The sequence below is a fragment of the Sebastes fasciatus genome, chromosome 5 (genome assembly GCF_043250625.1).
Source record: "Sebastes fasciatus isolate fSebFas1 chromosome 5, fSebFas1.pri, whole genome shotgun sequence".
Classification (NCBI taxonomy): Eukaryota; Metazoa; Chordata; class Actinopteri; order Perciformes; family Sebastidae; genus Sebastes; species Sebastes fasciatus.
The window spans coordinates 15644916-15659505 of record NC_133799.1 but is presented as its reverse complement, the minus strand read 5'-3'; positions in this window follow the sequence as shown (position 1 = coordinate 15659505).

The following is a 14590-nucleotide window of genomic DNA, read 5'->3' as shown; positions in this document are numbered from 1 at the left end:
GTCTGATGCCTTTTTGTATCCTCCAATAATCTCACCAGTTTATGAGCGGAGGCCAACAAAGTGCAGGAAGGACATGTTACTGGACAACGTCAGATATATTCCTCGCTGGTTCATCTCACGATGGCGAGAGTGTGTGGGCTGACACAGCCGAGTGTTCAAACCTTTGACAACCCTGCTGGACGTACATCTTTTATCACTGTGCTAATTCTAATTAAAGCAATGTTCTCTTGGAAGGAAATGGCAGCTTTAAAATGTCCATGTATTTCAAAGTGTGTATAAGTGCGTGTGTTCATCCCCTGTGGAGTGGCTGTGTGGGTGAGCGAAAGTACATTACGGATGTGGAGTGTGTCACTTTCCCAGGTGTGTTTGTACAAATGTGTGTGTGTGTGTGTGTGTGTGTGTGTGTGTAGGAGGCTGTAAATGAGACAGAGTCCATATCTGGCATGTTGACTAAAATCTCCCGGCTTATTAACCTGAATGTGTATAATTGTGTCTGTGCATGCGTAATGCTCTTGTACACAAGTGAAAAATGTGTTTGTTTGTGCCTGTGATTGCATGTGTGTGTGTGTGTGTGTGTGTGTGTGTGTGTGTGTGTGTGTGTGTGTGCTTGCGTCTGGCTCTGTGTGTGTGTGGGTGGAGGGGCAGGTGGCCATGACCAATCAATAAGCCTGATAATGAGATCTGAGGGGTGTCATTATGGCGGCCCCTCGGATGTACGAACACCTCCTCTTCCATAAAGAGCACTGTTGTCTCTTCTCCTCCGAGCGAACACACACCTCATTAACCTTTTGAGCCAACGCAACACCGAGCAGACGCCATTTACTTTTCCACAACATGTTCGGTTGTTGTAAGCGAATAAACTTTTTTTCTCCCTTTGGAAATGGTCTAATAATGTTAATCTGTCTGGTTCAGTTTGGAGATTTTTCATGAGGTTTAGTTTCCTCATCTTATAAAGTGTTACAGTGAAGTCTGTGATGACATTTCAGAAGCATCATTTACTTATTCATCAGTTTGGAGTGTAAAATCCTCTCTAATACACTATATATTACCAAATAAAGTGATTTCTGTCATGCTGACAGACCGACCTCACTAGCACTATGTGGCACTTTGTGAGTGACAGCAGCGGAAATTACTTTCTGAAAATATCCCACAATTATTCAAGCTTTCTGATCCACCGTCTCACCAAAATAAACCTTACACAATTTAATAATGCTAATATTTACAGTAGAAGCTCAATTACAGACACATTTTTTACAGTGAGCAAACTGTGCAGCTGTGATGACAAAGTATGTTTGAGGGGGGTTTTCATGCCAAGCGTGACAGTTTTCTCCTCCTCCCTGAAGTCAGCTTTCCGTCATGGCAGTAATCCCTCCCACGTTGAACACCAGCACATGGATTATCACAATAACATGCAGCAAAAACCAGTGGCCGCTGTTTTCAAAGTGAATGTGTAAAAGTCAACAGGGTGTCTGAAAGTCATGAAAACCTCTGGGAATCAGAGCTGTTTTGTAGCCAGTGACCTTCAGAGCCGTGTCACTTTCCCTCTGGTGTGTTAGTACGCGGATGTGTGTGTGTGTGTGTGTGTGTGAACTTCACTGTAGGGGTTTGGCTGATTGAGTAGTGCAGAGGAACCTTGCTAAATTGAGTGTAGAGAGACTGTCCTGAAAGCAAAAGGACACAAGTTTGGTCCCCTATGAAACACTGTGGGCGCATTAGCAAACCATGTGTGGTACTGAAGTGCCATTGAGTAAGATATTTAGCCTCATCCATCATGAGCTGTTGAATGAAAACGTCAACTAAATGCACAAATAGCCAGTTCTCATTCCCAGGGCATCAAATATCGATGCTTTGCCTCGGCCGTCTGCGTTTGATACCGCCACACAAGGCACACTTTAGCGGTGGTAAACCCATTCGCGGCAAAAAGTAAACGCTCAGACAAAGTGCTGTGGTGACGTAGTTTAAAGAGCGAAAGGGGCACACAGAGTTGGCAGGAGGGGAGGCGGATGGTTCCAACAAACACAAGGCTTTCATCCAGGAGACCATTGTTTGAGTCCTGTGCTTAACGTTTCACTTTCACTTTACAATCAGCTGTTCGTTCGTGTCCTGTGTTCACAACGACCAGTCATTTTTTTCACTGTACAAACGCATTTTAAGCCCAACCATGTTGTTTTTTCCTAAACCTAACTAAGTGGTTCTGTTACTTAAACCTAAGCAAGTGTTTTTGTTTAATACCCAATATTAAGCATTTGTTTACTGCGGCTGAAAAGTGGCGCCGAGGGGTCTGACAAAGCGACCGTGTGTGACGGTCTGGGATGAAAACGTGTTGCAAATATAAATTAAATTCAGCAAAGATGCTTCACTGGCTGAACCACAGTGCTGGATAAGCAAATTTTCTCCAGCATGCATGGACACGTATTCTAAACAAGCTAAGGATTAGACATCTAATTACATGTAGCCATCAACACAGAATTTCAAACACTTTTACACAATAATTTACAGAATTGACTCCATTTCCTGTGGTCATTGGGTTCGCTGATATTTAAAAAAATCTTTAAACCAACCAGGCTCAGCAGTTGGAAAAATTACTGTTTGAATGTGTGTGTATATGTGTGTGTGTCGGGGCTGCTGAGAGCAGAGGCTGCTCCTCCACGGTGGTTTCCTCCAGGCTGCAGGGGAAGTGATCGGTGGAAAGGGTTTAATCGTTCCCCCTCAGTCCTGATGGAGCAACATTCATCATCATATAGCTTCACAGCTTCACCCTGGATCGTCCCAGTGGCACCACTGTGCAAACTCACATACTCACCCAGTCCCTTACACACACATACACACACACACACACACGCACACACACACACACACACACGCATACACACACACTTTCACCTATCAGTCCCCAACCAGCTCCTCTCCGCCGTTCCACACTTCATGGTCCATTTGATATTCTATTTTTATTTAATTACTCTAAAGTGTCTGGCCAGGTAGATCCAAGGTCTTAGTTGTGTGAGTGTGTGTGTGTCTGTGTGTGTGTGTGTGGTCCACAACAGGGCGACCTTGTGACTCAGATGGAAAAACGGCAGTTTGATTGTACAGTTACACAGTATGTGTAATAAAATGAAATGTAATATCTTGTTTTTTTTTACTTTGTGCTCATAAAGTCCACTAATGTCCATTTTCTCCACTGATTTAGCATTGCACTCCTATAACACTGATGAGGTCACTGAGAGATATCGGTTCTGTTGGAAATCGCACACTAACATACTGCGTACTAAATACACAGTCAGTGTGTACTGCGTACTGAATTAATGATTCCATGACCAGCAGACTGTTCACACATAGCACACTCAAGCAATACATCTTCTCTGCATCACAAGACTGAATCAACATTAGCGGTCAGAGCTAATGTTGAATGAAAATTGTTTATCATAAATGTAAATCAACAACATTACCTCTAACACTCAATGGAATTTTTTTTCAGTATTATATTGAAGCAAATTACAATGATAACATAATTAAGGATGAAATGTTTTAGTGTTAAATATTCAGAAATGATTGCTAATCTCGTATGCCTTCGGATATTTCTCGTGTACACAAAATCCACATGCTATGCAGTTGAAACGCACTACATACTTGATTTTACATCATACTTAGTATGAACTATATCCATGCATTCTTCTTTTTTTTCTTGTCAAAACCCATAATGCAATTCGACTACCGACAGTTTGGTCTGAGATTTAGGTGTGTTATGCTAATAGCGGCTAATGTAGCATCAAGCAGAGATGAGGAGCGTGCTACAGAGGTCATTCCTTTCTAACTCCACAACACATTGTTTTTCAAACTTGTAGTCTTCAGTCCCAAGGGACATCACTTGAGGCAATTTATCAGGGTTTTTTTGCAGCTCCCTCTGGAGCCGCAAAAGACTTTAAACTACTTTTTTTCCACATATACTGTAGTACTCCCTAAGACCTGTAAACAGACTCAGGTGTCAAATATTAGTGGAGTTCCCCTTTAAGTGTAACAACTGCAGATCAATACCTCGAGGCTGTCCATCACTCCCCATTCACCCACGATGGTATGATGGGAAAATGAGTTTTTAATGAGACATTAGCTCAACCCCTGACCTTGGAAAGAGCATTCTGAGGATTTATTTTCTGTCCCCAGCAGGAGCGTGGCGAGGTTAAACGCATGGTCTTAGTTATTCATAAGAGCTTTAATTATGCATGGATGTTCAACAGTAGTAAACAGTCCCCCTTGAAAGACTTTCTATCTCCTCGGTGTGATTCTGAGCCAGGGGACATTTATTACTCCAAAACTTAAAGCAAAATGATTGATGACCGTTTGATATCAGCTTTGGGAATTAAGTGTAAAGCTGTAAAGGTCTGATCACGCTGAAGAAGTAGACAGTGATTGGAGGAGTTTGTCAGACCAGGCTGCCAAAATCATTTTGTACTGCTACTCACGGTGTAATTCTCCTTCCCGGGGAACAAGAGAGAGAGAGAGAGAGAGAGAGAAAGAGAGAGAGGGAGGGATTGGGAGGAGGGGAGACTGAATTAAATTAAAATGAGAGGACACTTAGTTCAGATAACAGAGTCTGATGGAGCCAGTTGACTGATGATGCACCGTTTCAAATTTTCTCCACCCGATTAGCATCGCCAGAGGATTAATTCTGGCTACATTTAAAGTGATTGATCATCCCTATAAATTAATGAAACAAATAGTAAATATATTAATAACGAATGAGGGATAAGCCTTGCCAGAATGGCAACTAGCCACGCTGCTGCAATGCATCACTTTCAAATTTGTCATTTGCATTTTTTTTCTAACAAGATATGCTGGTCCCTGGTATTACACACACACACTCACACACATGTGACTCTTTTCAACACTTACTATATTCTCTCATTGGGGACTCACTCAGTACTCCGAAAGTCAATGCGGCCTGTTTAACCCTTCACTTCTCCACTTCAAAGCCAATAAGTCAATACCATCGCTCTACCTGTGATTAAACAGATGAGGCCAAGATCAATCTCCTCTGATCCATGTGAAACCTCGAGACGTTGAAGGTAAAATGCCACGCAGAGTTACTCCGATACTAATGAAGGTATCAGGTTTTGAGCAGCTGAGTGATTGACCCATTGAGCCTTCCTGCCAATCAGTCGATGGATGCCCTCTGACACTGGAGTGGAGTGCAGTACTCCCCAGCCACACAGAGAGCGAGGAAATTACACGTGCAGGTCAGCATCTCACCACCGTCAGCGCTGCTCTGCATCCATCCTGCATGAAGCGAGTCCACTCATCACACTGACATCACATCAGCACAGTGAAAAAGCAATTACAATTACTCCTGACGACAGCTAACTAATCAAAATGGAAATTTTGCATGTAATTATGACCATTTTCAAAAATGAAGTAATGGAGAACATGAATAATGACAAAATAATTTGCGAATAATTTTTGTCCTTTGGCGATTTTTCATTCATCATTCATCCGAAATTAATAATCTAATTTTACAAATAATTTTAAACTTAAAGCTAGGGTTGGTACTGTTGAGAAACTAGCAATAGTACGCTAGATTTTAAATAATTATTCAACCAAAAAACCCAGGCTAGTGTTGCCAACTCTTTTCCAATGAAAGTAGCTAACGTTAGCAGCACTAGCTCCAAAAGTCCCTAAATCTAGTGAGAAAGTTGCCAAGTCGGCAACACTGACAGTCCGTCTGTTCAGGCCTCCCTCCAAAGCCACTCCCCCAAAATAATCAGATTAAATGTAAACTACGAACTGGCTACAGGCCCCTTTTCACAGCAGCCATTTTGACATGTCATTGCAAGGTAAACAAGGATGTTTCATAGTAGGAAAAGCACAGATGTTACAAATAACACTAACGATGGCTCCGTTCTATTCAAGTGACCCGAGTGACAGGGAGCCTGAACGATACCAGGAACCTGAAATCAAAGCAGCTAAATGGAACTCGGCCATCACTCATTTCACTTGTGCTTCTCCTATACTGTGACAGGTCAAAAATGTCTTCTTTGAAAAAGGCCCATTGTGCATGCTGACCCATTGGAATGGCTGTGACACACTAAATAGAACGGGACCATAATTAATTTGATCAGTTACACCTGTGTTTACCCTGCTATGACATGCCATGTACTCACAGCTGTGCAGCTTGTGGAGTGCATTCATGCAGGTAGGCAGGTGGCAGGTAGGCCGTTCATAATTGGACAGGCTTATTACAATCCTGCTTCAGGTAGGACAGAGCATTTGATTTATCGATTGCTGTCGGGATGTAATGAGAATTACAACAAATATGACAAAAATGAATTTGAAGAACACTATCAACTCTCCCTTTAATTCTGTTTTATTTCAGACTGTTTCACAGTACTTGGAGTTTGAAAGAACTTCCTCAATAAACTGTGTGTGTTCACAACAGGTATGAGTCAGTCTACACACAAAGTGTAGACTGACTTTAATCTGCCAAAGTGTGTAGACTGACTCATACCTGTTGTACTATTATTCACACAGGATGTGGAAAGCCCATACTTAGTGTTGGCACCCAGTGATATTAAGTTACAGCATGACATCTTCAAGTGATTAACAGCAAGAGGGGAACAAAAGCACAGCATTAATCCCACCTTACTCGAAATAAAGTGTGGGCAAAACTCTTAAGTGAAAACTTACTCAGGAAAATGTTGTATATTTATATAAGATACATAAATTTACATTGCAGAAATTTGAAAAAGTTTCAGGAAAGGAGAGAGAGGGTCACATTAGCTCCAGTGAGAAGTGGTCAAGGTCCATCTTCAGTTGAGTTTAATTCTATTAAATGGTGCATGGTTACCTGAGGAAAGGTGTGAATGAGAGGCAGTCATTCAGAGATTTATGGGTCATGGGCAAAATCTGAAATTGCCTTTGGAAGCGCACCTGAACTGTGTGAAGTGAAGCAAGTGCACAAACACCTCTTTGCTGAGACTTAAGGGACATACACAGACCAGACATTGTGCTGCATGGGGCCTAAAGGGGACTCATTAAAAATTCAAAATTGCCTCTGCTCTCCTCATCAGTCACTAGAAGTGGATGGTAGAGGAGGCGGTGGGGGGCAGTTTTGATATTTTGGTCTTGGATTTAATTTCCTCCCTTTACATATTTTACCAAAACCCCTCTCCCCCACTTCCTTAATCCTCCCCCTTCTACCTCCCTCTCCTCCTTTCCTGCTGTCTTCTGCCTGCTATATCCGTCATGCGATCTGACTTTAATATTCTTTAGCGGAGGAATAAAAGTCATTCATCACAGTGTGGTGAGGCCCAGGACACTGCCTTGCTGCACATTTCATAGGCCAGTAAGCCTCAGCAGTAGCATGGGCCAGCTGGAGAGGTGCTAATGCCTCTATTTATTCCACCAGACAGGCCTGATACAATCCGTCACTCCAGGCCCGACTATGACTCTGTGTCACAGCTTTTATGCTGCTCCATCTCTAGCAACCCATTGGAAATATGCATGGGTGTGAGAGAGAGTAGGAGACAGGGGTTACACAAGGTAGAAAAGAAAACAGGGAAATAGATGCAACAAATACAACTGGTAGCTATAGTCCTTAACTTCCAGGAGTCAATTCAGTTCAATTCAATTCAATTCAATTTATTTTTATATAGCGTCAAATCATAACAGAAGTCATCTAGAGACGCTTTTCATATAGAGCAGGTCTAATCCGTACTCTATAATATGTCACAATAATATGTCAACTGACATGTTTTTAGCCGCGCTAGCAGCATGGCTCTATGGCAGTGTCAGTCAGTCCACCTCTTTGGTCCAGAAAGAAATACCTCAACAGCCATTGGAAGGATTACCAAGAAATTAGGTAAATATATTCATGGTCCCTGTGGGATGAATCCCAATGAACCTTGACTTTTCGTCAAGCGTAGCGCTACCATGACGTTCACATTTGTAGTTTTGAGTGAAATATCCTGATGGATTGCTCTGAAATCTGGTTCAGACATCCATGTCCCCCTCAGGATACACTGTAATGACTTTAATAATCCCATAACTTTTCATCTAGCACTACCTAAGTCAAAATTTGTCCAATGCTTTGGTTTATGACCAAAATATCAGCCATCAGCTTGTGTTTATTGCTAAGCAGATATCAGCATGATAACACGCCAAACTAAGATTGGTGAACATGTAAGCATTATACTTGCTAACATCAGCATTGTTATTATGAGAATCATAGACGGACGACGTGACAGCTCCCCAAAAGTGAAGCCAAAACATCTGGATCGCCCCATGGTGGCTGACTGCAGTATAGGTCAAGTATGTAAGTCCCGCCCCCTCCATGTTAGTGGATGGGACATGGGCCAAACTAAAAAGTCAAAATACACGTCAAATATTTTGTTCCCAAAGATGGTTTCTGTCATTTTAGGTCTTATCATGCTGATGTATGTTAATTTTTTTGATAAGTTTGGTTTTAATTATTTATTTATTTATTATTACCGCTTCTTTTTTGCCTTTTTTATTAGTGCAGCTGGAGAATGACAGGAAAGAAGAGAGAGAGAGAGAGAGAGAGAGAGAGAGAGAGAGAGAGAGAGAGAGGGGGGATGACACACAGCAAACTACCAGACCACTACTAAGGACTCAGCCTACATGGGGTGCACACTACTACCGGGCGAGCTAGAGGTCGCCCCTCTAGTGAAGGTATGTTGCTAGATTTAAAATACACATTAACTTACTCTCAATATTACCAACTAGTGCTTTAAGAAATAAAAAAAACAGGGGTGTCCTTATAAGTGTGACACTAAGGGACAGAACCCCAATCTCATAGTAGTATAAACATTCACAAGCAATCAGTAGACCCAACAGCAGAGTCCTTACCACTGGCAGAACATAACCGAGGGTGTGCAGGATCACAGGGAAAAGGAGTCTGTGGGGAAACTGAACTCATATTATCAAATACCATTCACGCATTGCTTTTAAATGACTGCAATTATTCTTTGAAGCACGATTAGCCCGTGGAGGACTCTCTTGAGAACAGTGTGACGGATTAACTATGTCACCCTCACTACTTGTGTAATTTGACAGGGGATTGCAAGGAAACACCGCAGAGCTGAGGAACACACAAGTTACAGTAAATTAATGGGACTTATGTTGCGAGGTTCTGCACTACAGATCTTCAACCAAGAAAGTGAGTGATTAAAGTTAATCACACAAAGTCACGCAATAAAGAAAGCCATATGAATAAGAACAGAAACAGACTTTTGGGCTAATTAGCAGTGCTGAACCATGATTCATCACAGGCCATGCAGGTCCCAAATCCTTACGTTATCTAACATCACTAATCCTCAAAGAGGAACTTGTGCTGTTTAGGGATTGCTGATAATTTGCCCAAGGTGGACATGTCGAACATACTTGATTAGTGGACTCAGAAGTGACCTCTCTCTGTACGAACATCTGACTTACAGCTGAAGTGAATTGCATGGGCATCAAACTGCCCTGAGCATTTCACTTCTAAAACATTTCCCAGTGCACTGCGTCACGGTGTCTCTGTATTTTTGTCCTTGGGTCAGTTCAATCTCTAATGTTCCTCTTCTGGCTTTTCATTCCTCCTTTCTTGTAGGCTATGGCCTCACTTCCCTTCGTTCACGCTCCACCTTCTGCCGTCCAGTAATAAATCACCTTACCTGTCTGTCTCTCTGACCCTGACCTTGATAACTATTGATGAGACGATGAAACTCTTTATTCACAACCTCATCTACCCTTCATGCTGAGGCAGAGAGAAAAGCAAACCAACCCAACACACGCACTCAGAGGCAGGGAGTGAAGGGTGACCTCTCACTCCTAAAGGCTCTGTATCCTGGATTGATCTGTGATTTCTCTGAGGACAGACAGAATATCCTCTTTTTTTAGCGATTAGCAGGCTGTAATTTGTTCTATGCAAATGCAAACCTTAAGATAGCATTTGTTTTCCCAGCCCACTGACCTTTATGACTGATCAGACATGGTAACAGTGCGGAAAGTTAATCTAACCGCTCTTCCATCATCATTAGAGTTATTGATAGGCTGTGGAGAGCAGCGAGGGCTAGCAGAGCAGCGGAGCAGTACCTGTAGCCCCCTCCAGCTGTCCTTTGGCCTCAGCCCCATGTCTGATTTACTCCCGTAGAGTCGCTGTCACTGGAAGTGAGGCGATCTGTCACAGCGTCTGCCCACATGACCCATGAGTATAAAGGAAAACATATATGAATCATGGCATTCTCACTGAAAATAAGTCATTTTATTACGCTTCGTGTGAGCTTTGACTAATATTCCTCTTCTCCTCCACTTGTTGATCAGTCCTTTGTCACCAAACACTTTAATTTGCCTCCTATGATATGATATACTGCTTTTCCCTCAGAGGTCTAAGCTGCTCATTCTCCATGTAAGGAGGAGAGTGATAAATTTCTTCAGACTGGTTCTCTGTGTTGTCTGCGCTGTTGTCTCTGAGGCCAGAAGTTAATGGCCATGTTTGACACTCCTCCAGACAACTTATGAAGCCGTGTGCGTCTGTTAAGGAGAGCAGCCTGTATTTACAGCCAGGCTTTCCTCTGCTCGTCGTCTACGGAAATTTCTTCCTGCAGAGGCTAATGTGGGCAACCGGGCCACTAAATCTTATGACATATCAGACCTCTGAACAGGAGCAGTAAACACAGCCGGCTGGAGGGAGGACAGAGACGCTGGCTGATCAATAGAAACAGCATTTGCTTCCATTGTTTTTCCTCCTCTCAGCAGAATCGCCGTTCTCATAAAGAATCTGCTGCCTGCAATTAGGGTGGGCATGCTGATGGTGTCTTGGGTGGACAGGCGATTAGATTTAGAAAAAGATGGGGAGGGGGAGAGGTGATAATGGAATTGAAACGGTTAGAAACTGGCTAATGCATGAGATTCAAAAGGATGGGAAAGCATGAAAAATGATCGGAAAGAGCAGATTCAGGTATTAGTGGGTGGGAAATAATGAATGGTGTGAAAGAAGCAGCAATCTTTGAATGGTAATTTACCTTAGATGGAGGAATTGTAAATTTTGACATTGATATTTGTGCATTTATATTGTATTATGTACAGTAAACCCCCTAATCTTTCAACAATATAATGTCCCCTTTTGGTCATCATTACTTTTAATCTGAAAGAAGTTATGATACTGAAGATGGCGTCAGCATCAGAAGCAGCATGCAGTGCACTACACGAGCCGTTAATTGTGTTATTTAAGAACATGCTGATTAGTGATTGGCAGGGAATAGCTTTAGGTTAACTTGATTTGAGTTTACTTGAGTTTTAAATATATGAAACTATGGGAGCCAAGAAGTCAGTAGTCTCTCTTAATGCACTTTAAGATGCGTTTCACACCAAGAGTGAACTTGAATTTTAATTTTAACTCAGCAAGAGGCAGAGAGAGAGAGAGAGAGACAGAGAAAGTAATTGATATTTTCTTCTATATGCTAATGTGCCTTTACATTACTTTGTTTATATTGTTGAAATTTGCAGATCATATGCTGATTTGGTAATTTGCTTATCTGAATAATTTTGAATACTTTTGCAACATATATTTTTATCTGCCACCATCAAGGCAGATTTGAATTTTAAAAAGTAATCCATGATTCAAGGTTACACTCCTACAACATTCATTATTCCTTGTCAAAACCTTGCGCCTACATTACCCAAAATGCAACTCAAGTGCTGAAATTTTGGTTGGAGATTTGGATGTGTGTATGTGCTACCAGTGGCTAATGTAGCCTCGAGAGGAGAAGAAGAGCGGGCTACGGAGGTCTGGTAAGCTCACTTCTTTCCAACTCAACACCTCCAGATTTTTTTTCATTTTCAAACTTGTCTTCAGCTCCAACGGACGCTGACTCAAGTGACATCACTTGAGGACATTTATCAGATTTTGTGCAGCTCCCTCTGGTGCCACGAAAAGCTTTACAGGCTACATCTTTTTTCATATAATGCTACTATCACTACTCCCCAATACCTGTAAACAGACTTTGATGTGTATAATCTGTGCAGTCCCCCTTTAATTGAAGATTGAATGAAAGTGACAGAAAGGAAGAAGCATTGTACATTGAGGAAACTGAAGTGAATGGGTGTTTCATGACTTGGGAGTAATTCGTCTGTGCCTACGCTGAGTGAGTGAGTATTTATCAGCACCAGCGCATGCAGACGCACAGAGCTGTGTCTGACGCAGCCGCACTGTCCCACGTTTCTGCTGTAATGTCGGTTCTGGGAGTTCCAGCACGTCTGCCACGTCCTGCTGGTCTCTGGACGTGCATGGTTGGGTGAGACAGGGGACTGGTTAGAGCACTCTCACTGCCTATTACTGCTGAACAGGCACACCTGACCCTCCATAAATGTGCTGCCTGCTTTGGCACTCATTTCCAATGCTAAACCAGTCCTGTGTGTCATTCTCACTTCTCTATCTCCTTCCCTCGTATTTTTATTAAAGGCAAAGTGATTTTTTTCATAACACATTTGGTATCGCTGGCTTATCTTATGGGACTGGAGCAATATATGAAAATGAGATGGGACATATTGACCACTGACTTTCATAGGCTCCTCAATATTGGATCCCGAACACTGTTAGAGTTGCAATAACAAGGGTAGCTTTATGAAAAGATGAAGAGGATAACCTTTAGAAGAGAAATGTAATTTTAATGTGAGGCAATATCCCCAAACAAAGGCTCAAAGATGTATTATTGAACCGTCCTCTGCCAAAGGTTCATAAGCTACATCACCTTTTTTGTCATATTATGCTTGAAAAAAGAAAAAAAAGGACATTGCAATGTTCAGGAAAACATAAAAACATTGTGTTCAATCACAGCAGAGATGATTTTGGTTCAACTGAAATACAAAAAACACATTTTCTTATTGTGCTGTGTTTATTTAATGACTCACTTAGACCATACATGTACTCCAAGACACAGAATCGTTTCATCATACAGTATCAATGAATGAGCCAGACAACGTGCCATAGCATAATCATAAATCCAAAAGCAATATTATCTTTATATGAGGGGAAAGAAAATAAATAAATAAAAGGAAGGAGATACAGCCAAACAGACAACATAATAATAATAATAATAATAATAATAATAATAATAATAATAATAATAATAATAATAATAATAATAATAATAATAATTAAATGAGTGGAGAAAAAAATGTAAATTCATTAAAATGATAATAATCATGATCATAAAAAAGGAAATACATAGTATTAACATACAAATATTTACTAACAAATTAATAGGTAGATGAAAGCTCATTGCGAGACAGTACTAGAAGGAGTGGCTATAGAGTATGTCATCATAATAGTTCCCCTTATTCTGCTTTATAATAAAAATACACTTCTCCATGAGCCAACTATGAGAGAAGAAGAGGAAAACAGCATAAAAGAAAACAAAACATGGTCAATACATGGGCCTTTAAAATGTATTTTAGTTCATGGTTACAGCGTTTATTCCATTTTCTCCATCTATTATCAGCTATGTTATGTGCTGTGGTGGTATCTATGCAGATGGCTTTGGTTTTATTTGTCTATCAGAGATTTTGGCCTCCATCCCAATATAATGGAGGTAAGAGAAAAAGCACAAAAAAATACATTTTAAAACATGACCCCTATGAAGAGGGGTCAACATGTAAACATTGCTTTAATTTTAAAAGGATCACAAACCAAAAAGGTTGGGTATCACTGCAATAGAAGTGACAACATATATATTTTTTTGTAATTTAGGTGAACCAATCCTTTCAAATATAATTCTTTCATTAGTGTACATGCATTTAAAAATGTCATAAATCATTTTTCTGTAGCAGAAGAGGTGTGGAGGGTAGCAGCGTCCAGTGAGAAGGGATAGAAAATGTGATTGTGAAAGTGTTACAAGCCCAGACAAGTGCTGAAATCCTGTTGGGGTTAGCAGGTTGCCCCGGCACTGTGATATTGTAGCTGGTTTGGGGACACACAAAGAAACAAAAAAACTACAAAAGAATATTACCTCACAGTCTCTATACAAGAGGAGAAAGGATCCCTCCTGTCTTCTGTCCAACAGTGCTCGTGAGCTCCCTGACACACATAATCCTGCGTAATCCCTCTCTCACCCTCCTGACCTTTCCCCGCTCTGCAGTCTGACCACCTGTATGAATGTATGAGTGTGTGTGTGCTCTTTCTTGTGTGCCCATGAATTGACATGTTGGCACAGTGCCCCACTGCACTGGAGCGAGCACCCATACATGCATAAACACACACAGACAGACTTTAGTGACCTTCATTTGAGCTCTTTCTTGTGCATCGGGCCCATCAGAGAGTTGTTGTTGTAACAGCGAGGGCTCAACTTCAGATCAAGTAAGAACAATGTCATGTTGCATTACGCCCATATGAAAACATCTGATGCATAAAATTGTTTTTTCTTTGCCGCTCAGGGGAGTAAGATGGTTATTGTGGCCTGCCACCTTCTACTTTTTGCTATAATCAGATGCAGGAAAGGATGCGGTTAACCTGTGTAGGTTTTTTTTGGAATGAGGACTACAGGAAAGGACGACGCTGGTTAAATCGGCCTTAAGGAGACTGGGAGCCAGGGAGCTCAAGGAC